The 7,788-nt window shown below is 30.5% G+C and overlaps 1 pseudogene; it reads right to left on the bottom strand.

The window, feature by feature from the left end:
- Nucleotides 1–1,620: 1,620 nt before the first annotated feature.
- The window catches only part of LOC137250045 (glycerol-3-phosphate dehydrogenase [NAD(+)], cytoplasmic-like), a 98,422-nt pseudogene continuing 92,254 nt past the window's right edge, over nt 1,621–7,788 (bottom strand).

Raw genomic sequence — 7,788 nt, 5'->3', positions numbered from 1 at the left:
ATACATTTTGTATGTCGGGGTTGATTCTTGATAGGTAAGAGTTTAACCTGTTACAGTATCCAGAACGAAGTTGGCATCATAAATCTATTAATTTTACGATCGAAATAGAAAAGGACGGAAAAATACCTTTTTTGGATACCCTAATAATTAAGAGAGATAACCGATTAACAATAGACTGGTACAAAAAACCCACAACACCTGGAATATTGATTAACTTCTACTCGCAGCATGCTAGAAATGTAAAAATTAACACTGCCATAAATTTTGTGAGGCGTGTTCTCTCCATCAGCGATACATTGTACCACAACAAAAACATCAATATCATTAAAGATACCCTGAAAAATAATGACTTCCTCACGAAATTAACCTATAAACTCATATACGAATTTTACTCTAGGCGTGATAAAGATAATAATAAGGAAAATCAAACTGAAAAAATTTACAAATCGGTGACTTATATCCCGGGGCTCTCGGAGAGGATCAAAAATTCCAAAATATATGACAAGGAAACGGTGCAGCTGGTCTTTACCCACAGCAACCCATTAAAAAAAGTATTCAGAAAACTGAAAGATCCCATGCGAAAAGGGAAAAATCTGACGTAGTGTATCGGATTCCTTGTACTAGCGACGGGTCCCACATATGCGAGAAAGTATATGTGGGTACTATAAAATCTAAACTCAAGACAAGGATATCCGCTCACAAATCAAATATAAAATTAATGAATCATAATAATAAACTGTAGGGTTATATTTATATTCAACTTTAAATGTACCTACTTTAAATAAATTGAATTTTTTTGTTCTTGTTAATTTTTATTTTTCAATTGTAAAATATTGTCTTTCAAAAATTTTCATTCGGTTGAAATATTTAAAAACGTTTTGTAACATACTTTTAGGAGCGGTTAAATAAAAATATTTTATAAAAATAAATAGTGCTTATTATTAAATAGTGATTTATATATTAAATACCACATTGGCGATCTAGCCAGCCAAACATAAAAACCGTCCTTCAAAAACAACGAATCAAATTTTAATTCTTGTATGCTGTATGAAATAATAACGCCACCAGTTGATGTTCAGCAAAAATCGATTTATTCTCTTCCTAGTTATATATTATGCGATTGGAAACCATATTGACTTCCGAAAACGATACCATAGTTCTGTTTACTATATTCAACTTATTACGTTTTTATCAGCAAATTCTTAAACAAATTGTTAAAGATGGTGCACTTGAACAAACTTTAATTGATTTACAAAAGACCAGCGAAGAGATTTATTTAAATTCACTTTCAAATAAAGTGCGTAACATCTTGCAACGTCCAGCTCTAACTCGCTAAAAGTTTTTTAATTCGTACCTTTAAACTAGTGTGAAGTGTCCTCACTACTCGAAGAATTATCTGAAAAACAAGTTGAAAATATATACCAAATATATCGTGAACATCACAAGAGCCCTCTCTAACGCGTATTTGACGTAGACGTTGTGGTCCAAAAACTAGATTCACTTCTATAAAATTAGTTTATTTTCAACTGCACGACGTCATCTTCGTCGTATTTTTGGATTGTCATTATTTCAGGCGTCACCGCTGCATCATTAACATCAGCCTTTCAATCAAACATTGCAAGAGCAACAACAACAAAAGCTACAAATACAAAACAATTAAAGCCATTGCACAATACATTGTCTAATTTCATAAATCAATTTTAAAGCCATTGCACAATACATTGTCCAATTTCATCAATCAATTTTAAAGCCATTCCACAATACATTGTCTAAATTCATCAATCAATTTTAAAACCATTGCGACAAATATTTGGTGAGCTGTATCTAGTATTAATATTATTTATATATATCTGTATATGTATCAAAATAGATTAATAATTTGGGTTTTATAAACGCACCTTTCCGGACATTTTTATTTCTTCCTATAATATAATTTTTGTAGTTATTTCTATTAACAATGTTTCATTCACCATCAAATAATACACGTACATCTACACCACGAAATCAAGTAAACGATTCACTTATTGATTTGGATAATGAAAATTATCAGAATGATTTACCAAATCCATATGTGAATCAAAATAATGAAATTTTTGCTACATCGGTAAAACTTCCCCAATTTTGGACTAATTGCCCTGAAGCATGGTTCATCCATGCTGAAATGCAATTTAGTCGAAAGAACATTACTCAGGAAGGGACAAAATATGAATATGTCATAACTGCACTTCCACAGGATGTAATTATGACAATTGTTGATTTTATTCAAAATCCTCCTGAAAATGACAAATTTTCTGCATTAAAGAAAATTTTAATTGAACGGCACTCATTAAGTGAGAATGCCAAATTAGATCGACTGTTATCCGATTCAGAAATGGGAGATCGTAAACCTTCTGAGTTTTATCGGTCTCTAGTGCTACTCTCTGGAAACAATTTTAGCAAAGAAATTCTTAAAAAGCTTTGGATAAGGAAGTTGCCCAAAAATTTAAGTATTATTCTTACTAGTTCGAATTTGAATGAAATAAGTGAATTAGTTAAATTAGCCGATAATATTTTGGAAGTTTATAATAAAAATGAAATAGCCTCAGTTAGTAATTTTCCAAATTCTAAAAGCGAAAATGCAATTATTTCAAATTTGGTTCAAACAACTAACATGATGTGCAAAAATTTTGAAAAATTGTCATTAGAGATCAGTGAAATTAAAAATCACATGAGTCAAAATTATTCAAGGTCCCGATCTTTTAGTAGGAATCGTTTTAGAAGTCCTTCTAGATATCGATCAAAGTCTCGTGACAACCCAAATTGGCTCTGTAGGTATCATTATAAGTTTGGTAATCAGGCTTTGAAGTGCGAACAACCATGCGCTTTTAAAAATAATAGTTCGTCAAACTAAATTTATCCGTTGTTACGGCGACAAACAACGGACATTTAGACACCTTTACACGTCGCTTATTTATTTTTGATAAAACAAACAAACTTAATTTTTTAATAGATAGTGGAGCAGAAATTTCAGTGCTTCCGGTTTCAAAATCTTCAAATTCGAGAAAGTCATCAGATATTATTTTAACTGCAGCTAACGGTTCAACGATTTCGACATACGGTAAACAACTTTTAAATATTAATTTAGGACTGCGTCGCGAATTTCCGTTCACGTTTTAATAGCGGATATAGCTAAACCAATTATCGGTGCTGATTTTTTGTGTAAATATGGTCTCTTAGTTGATGTTAAACGCAAATGCTTAGTAGATCCGATAACAAGTCTTTCAGTTAACACAATTTCATGTGTTTGTAATGTTTCGCTACCAAAAGTTTTCGCTGTTGATAACAAATTTACAAAGTTACTAAAAGAATTTCTTTCTTTATTTTCTGAACCAGATTATTCACAACCAGTTAGACATACAACAGTTCACAGATTAGTCACTGAAGGAAATTTGCCATTTTCTAAACCAAGACGTTTAGACCCCATTAAATTCAAAGTAGCTAAAACTGAATTCGATTTTTTAGTAAAGACAGGGATATGTAGACCTTCTAATTCAGCAGTAGCATCTCCTTTACATCTTGTACCCAAGAAGGAGTTAAATGACTGGCGTCCTTGTAGAGATTTTAGAAGATTAAATGTCGTAACAGTTCCTGATCGTTATCCTTTGCCCCATGTTCATGACTTCAACATGAATCTAAGAAATAAGAAAATATTTTCAAAATTAGATTTGGTAAGAGCTTATCACCAAATTCCAATGGCAGAGGAGGATATCTATAAAACTGCAATCACTACGCCTTTTGGCATGTTTGAATTTGTACGAATGCCTTTCGGGCTTAGGAACTCCGCGCATACTTTTCAACAATTTATTAATGAAGTAGTTAATGATTTAGACTTTGTTTTTACATATATTGATGATCTCTTAGTGGCAAGCGAAAATGAGGAACAACATTTCAAAGATCTTCGCGTACTATTTCAGCGTCTAACGGAGTACGGTTTAAATATAAAACCAAGTAAATGTACTTTTGGCGTAACAAATGTTGACTTTTTAGGACATAATATTTCTGAAACGGGAATTAGACCCTCAGAAGAAAAAGTTTTAGCCATTCGAAATTTTGATCGTCCAAAATCTATTAAGCAGGCACAAAAATTTATTGGTATGGTTAATTATTACCATCGATATATACCAAAATTAACAGAGTTTACGACAGTTATCTATGATTTAATTAATAGAACAAATAAGAAGCGAGACAAGATTTTAATTTGGGACGATACATCTAATAAAGCTTTCGAATGCATTAAAGAAAAGTTTGCATCTGCGATATTGTTAAATCATTTTAACAAAGATGCAAAACTTTCTTTAAATGTAGATGCATCCAATATGGCAATAGGTGGTGTCATACATCAAACGTTTAATAATAAGTCAGAACCACTTGCATTCTTTTCAAAGAAATTGTCTTCATCCGAAATTAAATATAGTGCATTTGATAGGGAACTATTAGCTATTTATTTGAACATTAAACATTTTCGTTACCTTCTAGAAGGACGTGAATTTACAGTTTTCACAAATCACAAGCCTCTTGTATTTGCTTTAAATTCAAAAACAGAACGCAGTTCAAGACAGACTAGACATATGGAATTCATTGCTCAGTTTACAAATGACATTAGGTATATTAAGGGACAAGAAAATGTTGTAGCTGATACATTATCTCGTGCGTTTGAAGTAGAAGCGATTAATAATTCGGATATTAATTTAAAAATTTTACAAAGTGAACAACAACAAGACAGTGAATTAAGCAAACTTACCTCAGAGCAAACAGTTTTAAATTTGAAACTAATAAAAATTCCTGTTCTTAACTTTAATATATGGTGCGAAGTGTCAGGAGAAAATCCTAGGCCTTTCATTCCAAACAATTTAAGAAAAATAATATTTGATATGTTACATGGGATTTCACATCCTGGTAGTAGAGCTACACGTCGTTTGATAGTTAAGAAATATTTTTGGCCTAAAATGAATAAAGATATTAATAATTGGTCTAAAGAATGTATAAGTTGTCAAAAATCGAAAGTACATCGTCATACAAAATCTCCAGTTATGAAAATTCCAATTCCAAAATCTAGATTTGAACACATTCACTTAGATATTGTTGGACCATTACCTGTTTCAAAAGGATATCGTTACATATTAACTATAATTGATAGATTTACACGTTGGCCAGAGGCATTCGCACTAAGAGATATTTCTGCAGTTACGGTTGTAAATACATTTTTTAAAGAATATATTTCACGTTTTGGAGTTCCATTAGAAATAACAACAGATCAGGGATCTCAATTTACTTCAAACTTGTTTTCAGAATTAACGAAACTTCTTGGAAGTCATCAAATAACAACTTCTCCTTATCATCCCCAAGCTAATGGAATGATAGAACGTTTTCATAGACAGCTTAAATCTTCAATAATGGCTAGGAATGGATCCAGAGATTGGTATGAAGAGTTACCAATAGTACTTATGGGTTTGCGATCGATTTTTAAAGAATATATTTCAGCAACACCGGCTGAAATGGTTTATGGACAAAATTTAAGATTACCTGGTGAATTATTTGTTTCAACTACAGAGAATATAACTTCAACGGATGTTTTAAGTAGTTTGCGTGAACATTTTAAAAATTTTAAATCAAATTTGGAACATCATCAAAATTCTAGTGGTATTTTTGTTCCAAAAGTTTTAAAAGATTGTCATTTTGTTTTTGTACGTGTAATAAACAAATATTCCTTGCAACATCCGTATGAAGGTCCCTATAGAGTTATTGAAAAAGATATTAAAAACTTTAAAATTGAAATAAACAATGAAATTAAATCTATTCCTATTGATCGTTTAAAACCAGCAATGATTGATAAAATACAGATACCTAACACAAAAACAAAAAAGAAAGTTACTTTTAATTTATTTAACATTAAATCTCCGGAAGGGGGAGTATTGTAGGGTTATATTTATATTCAACTTTAAATGTACCTACTTTAAATAAATTGAATTTTTTTGTTCTTGTTAATTTTTATTTTTCAATCGTAAAATATTGTCTTTCAAAAATTTTCATTCGGTTGAAATATTTAAAAACGTTTTGTAACATACTTTTAGGAGCGGTTAAATAAAAATATTTATAAAAATAAATAGTGCTTATTATTAAATAGTGATTTATATATTAAATACCACATAAACGTATGAATTTTAAGGCAGACACCGAACACTGTGCCTACGCCTACCGCAACCTAATACTAAAGCACAAAAGCCACTATTGAGCTCTCCCAACAACAACACTACACGCTGTGATCAATTTTTCTGTATACTGATTTTTCGCCGCTTAATGTATTATTGTTTTTATAAAATTTTTCTTTACAATTACGGGACCTCATTTATTTATGCACACTCTTTGTTTGAATCGTCGCTATTTCTTAATTTATTTTGTTTTCGCATTTTAGTCTTTATAAAGCATTGCTTCAAACGTAAGTTGTGCTGATGATTTATGTTAAATATATTTATTTTCTTATATGTTGTTTAAATGTGAAAATGACTTATGTCAGAAATGTTAATATTTCATTAATTTATTAGTGTTTTTGTATTGTTTTTTGCAGTCCTGATGATAACTTTAGACTAAGGTCGAAATATCGATTAAATTAAATAATTAAACACAAAAATCAAGAGTTTTATTTATAAAAATAGGCTCAAAGAAAATTAAAACTGCTAAATATAATGAGGAATAATAGGCAATAAAGACTAAAAACTTGAAAATAAAATAATTAAAAAAAATTTTTAAGTTACACGGTTTTATTGAAAACAATACTTACATGAAATAATAATAATACTAAAAGCTAGAAAATAATTAGGTAGGTCCTAGGAAATAGTCATCACACTCCCCATCAACCTAGGGCGTTGATCAGACAAATAAAGCGTTGGGCGCGTGAAATTTCTAATGTTGTGTGAAAAATGTGAGGCGTGGCATGGCCTGATTAAGGCTCAAATGGCCTTATGACTATCAATAGAAATTTGACGCGTCCAACGCTTTTATTTAATTGTCTAAGCAACGCCCTAGATTGATGGGGAGTGTGGTGACTAGTGCCTAGGACCTATCTAATTATTTTCTAGCTTTTAGTATTATTATTATTTCATGGAAGTATTCTTTTCAATAAAACCGTCGAACTTAAACAATTTTTTTAAATTATTTTATTAAAACTTAACTAAAGCTTAACTGTAACTTGTTAAGTGCGTTAATATTGTGTGATACATGTCTAAATAAAAATATAAACCTGCTCTTGAAATATTTGTATATGTGTGAGAAAAATCACAAAAAAACATCCATTTGTAGGGGACACCAGGCAGTCAGGTGAAAGTTCAGCGAAACTATTAATATTTGAAAAAAGAAAAATAGTACATTTGCTAGTACTTGTATCTGTAGAAACACGAGGTTTGAAGTTTGGAAATAATAAAACACGTCTTTTCGTTTCAGCTTTACTAAGAAGAAGAAGTTAAGGTTTTATTGATAAGAGTTGAGTAGGTAGATAACTGCAAGCCATATGTATGTACATATATATTCATACATTTGTCCATAGTATGTATAAGAAAATTTAAAGAACAGTAGGAAATGAAGAAATGTGCACTGTGTGCAAGGTAGGTAAATAATTTCTGTAAAATTAATTCCAACACCTTCACTTAGAAAACATTTACTTTTTGTTAACTTATTAAATCATTACAAATTTCAATAAATTTTCATTGCAATCAAGTTTCAGTATACAATTACCAGATATTTCATTTCAGTGAC

The sequence above is a fragment of the Eurosta solidaginis genome, chromosome 4, assembly GCF_040869045.1.
Source record: "Eurosta solidaginis isolate ZX-2024a chromosome 4, ASM4086904v1, whole genome shotgun sequence".
Classification (NCBI taxonomy): Eukaryota; Metazoa; Arthropoda; class Insecta; order Diptera; family Tephritidae; genus Eurosta; species Eurosta solidaginis.
The sequence above is the reverse complement of the archived record's forward strand: the minus strand, read 5'-3'. Positions and strand labels throughout refer to the sequence as shown.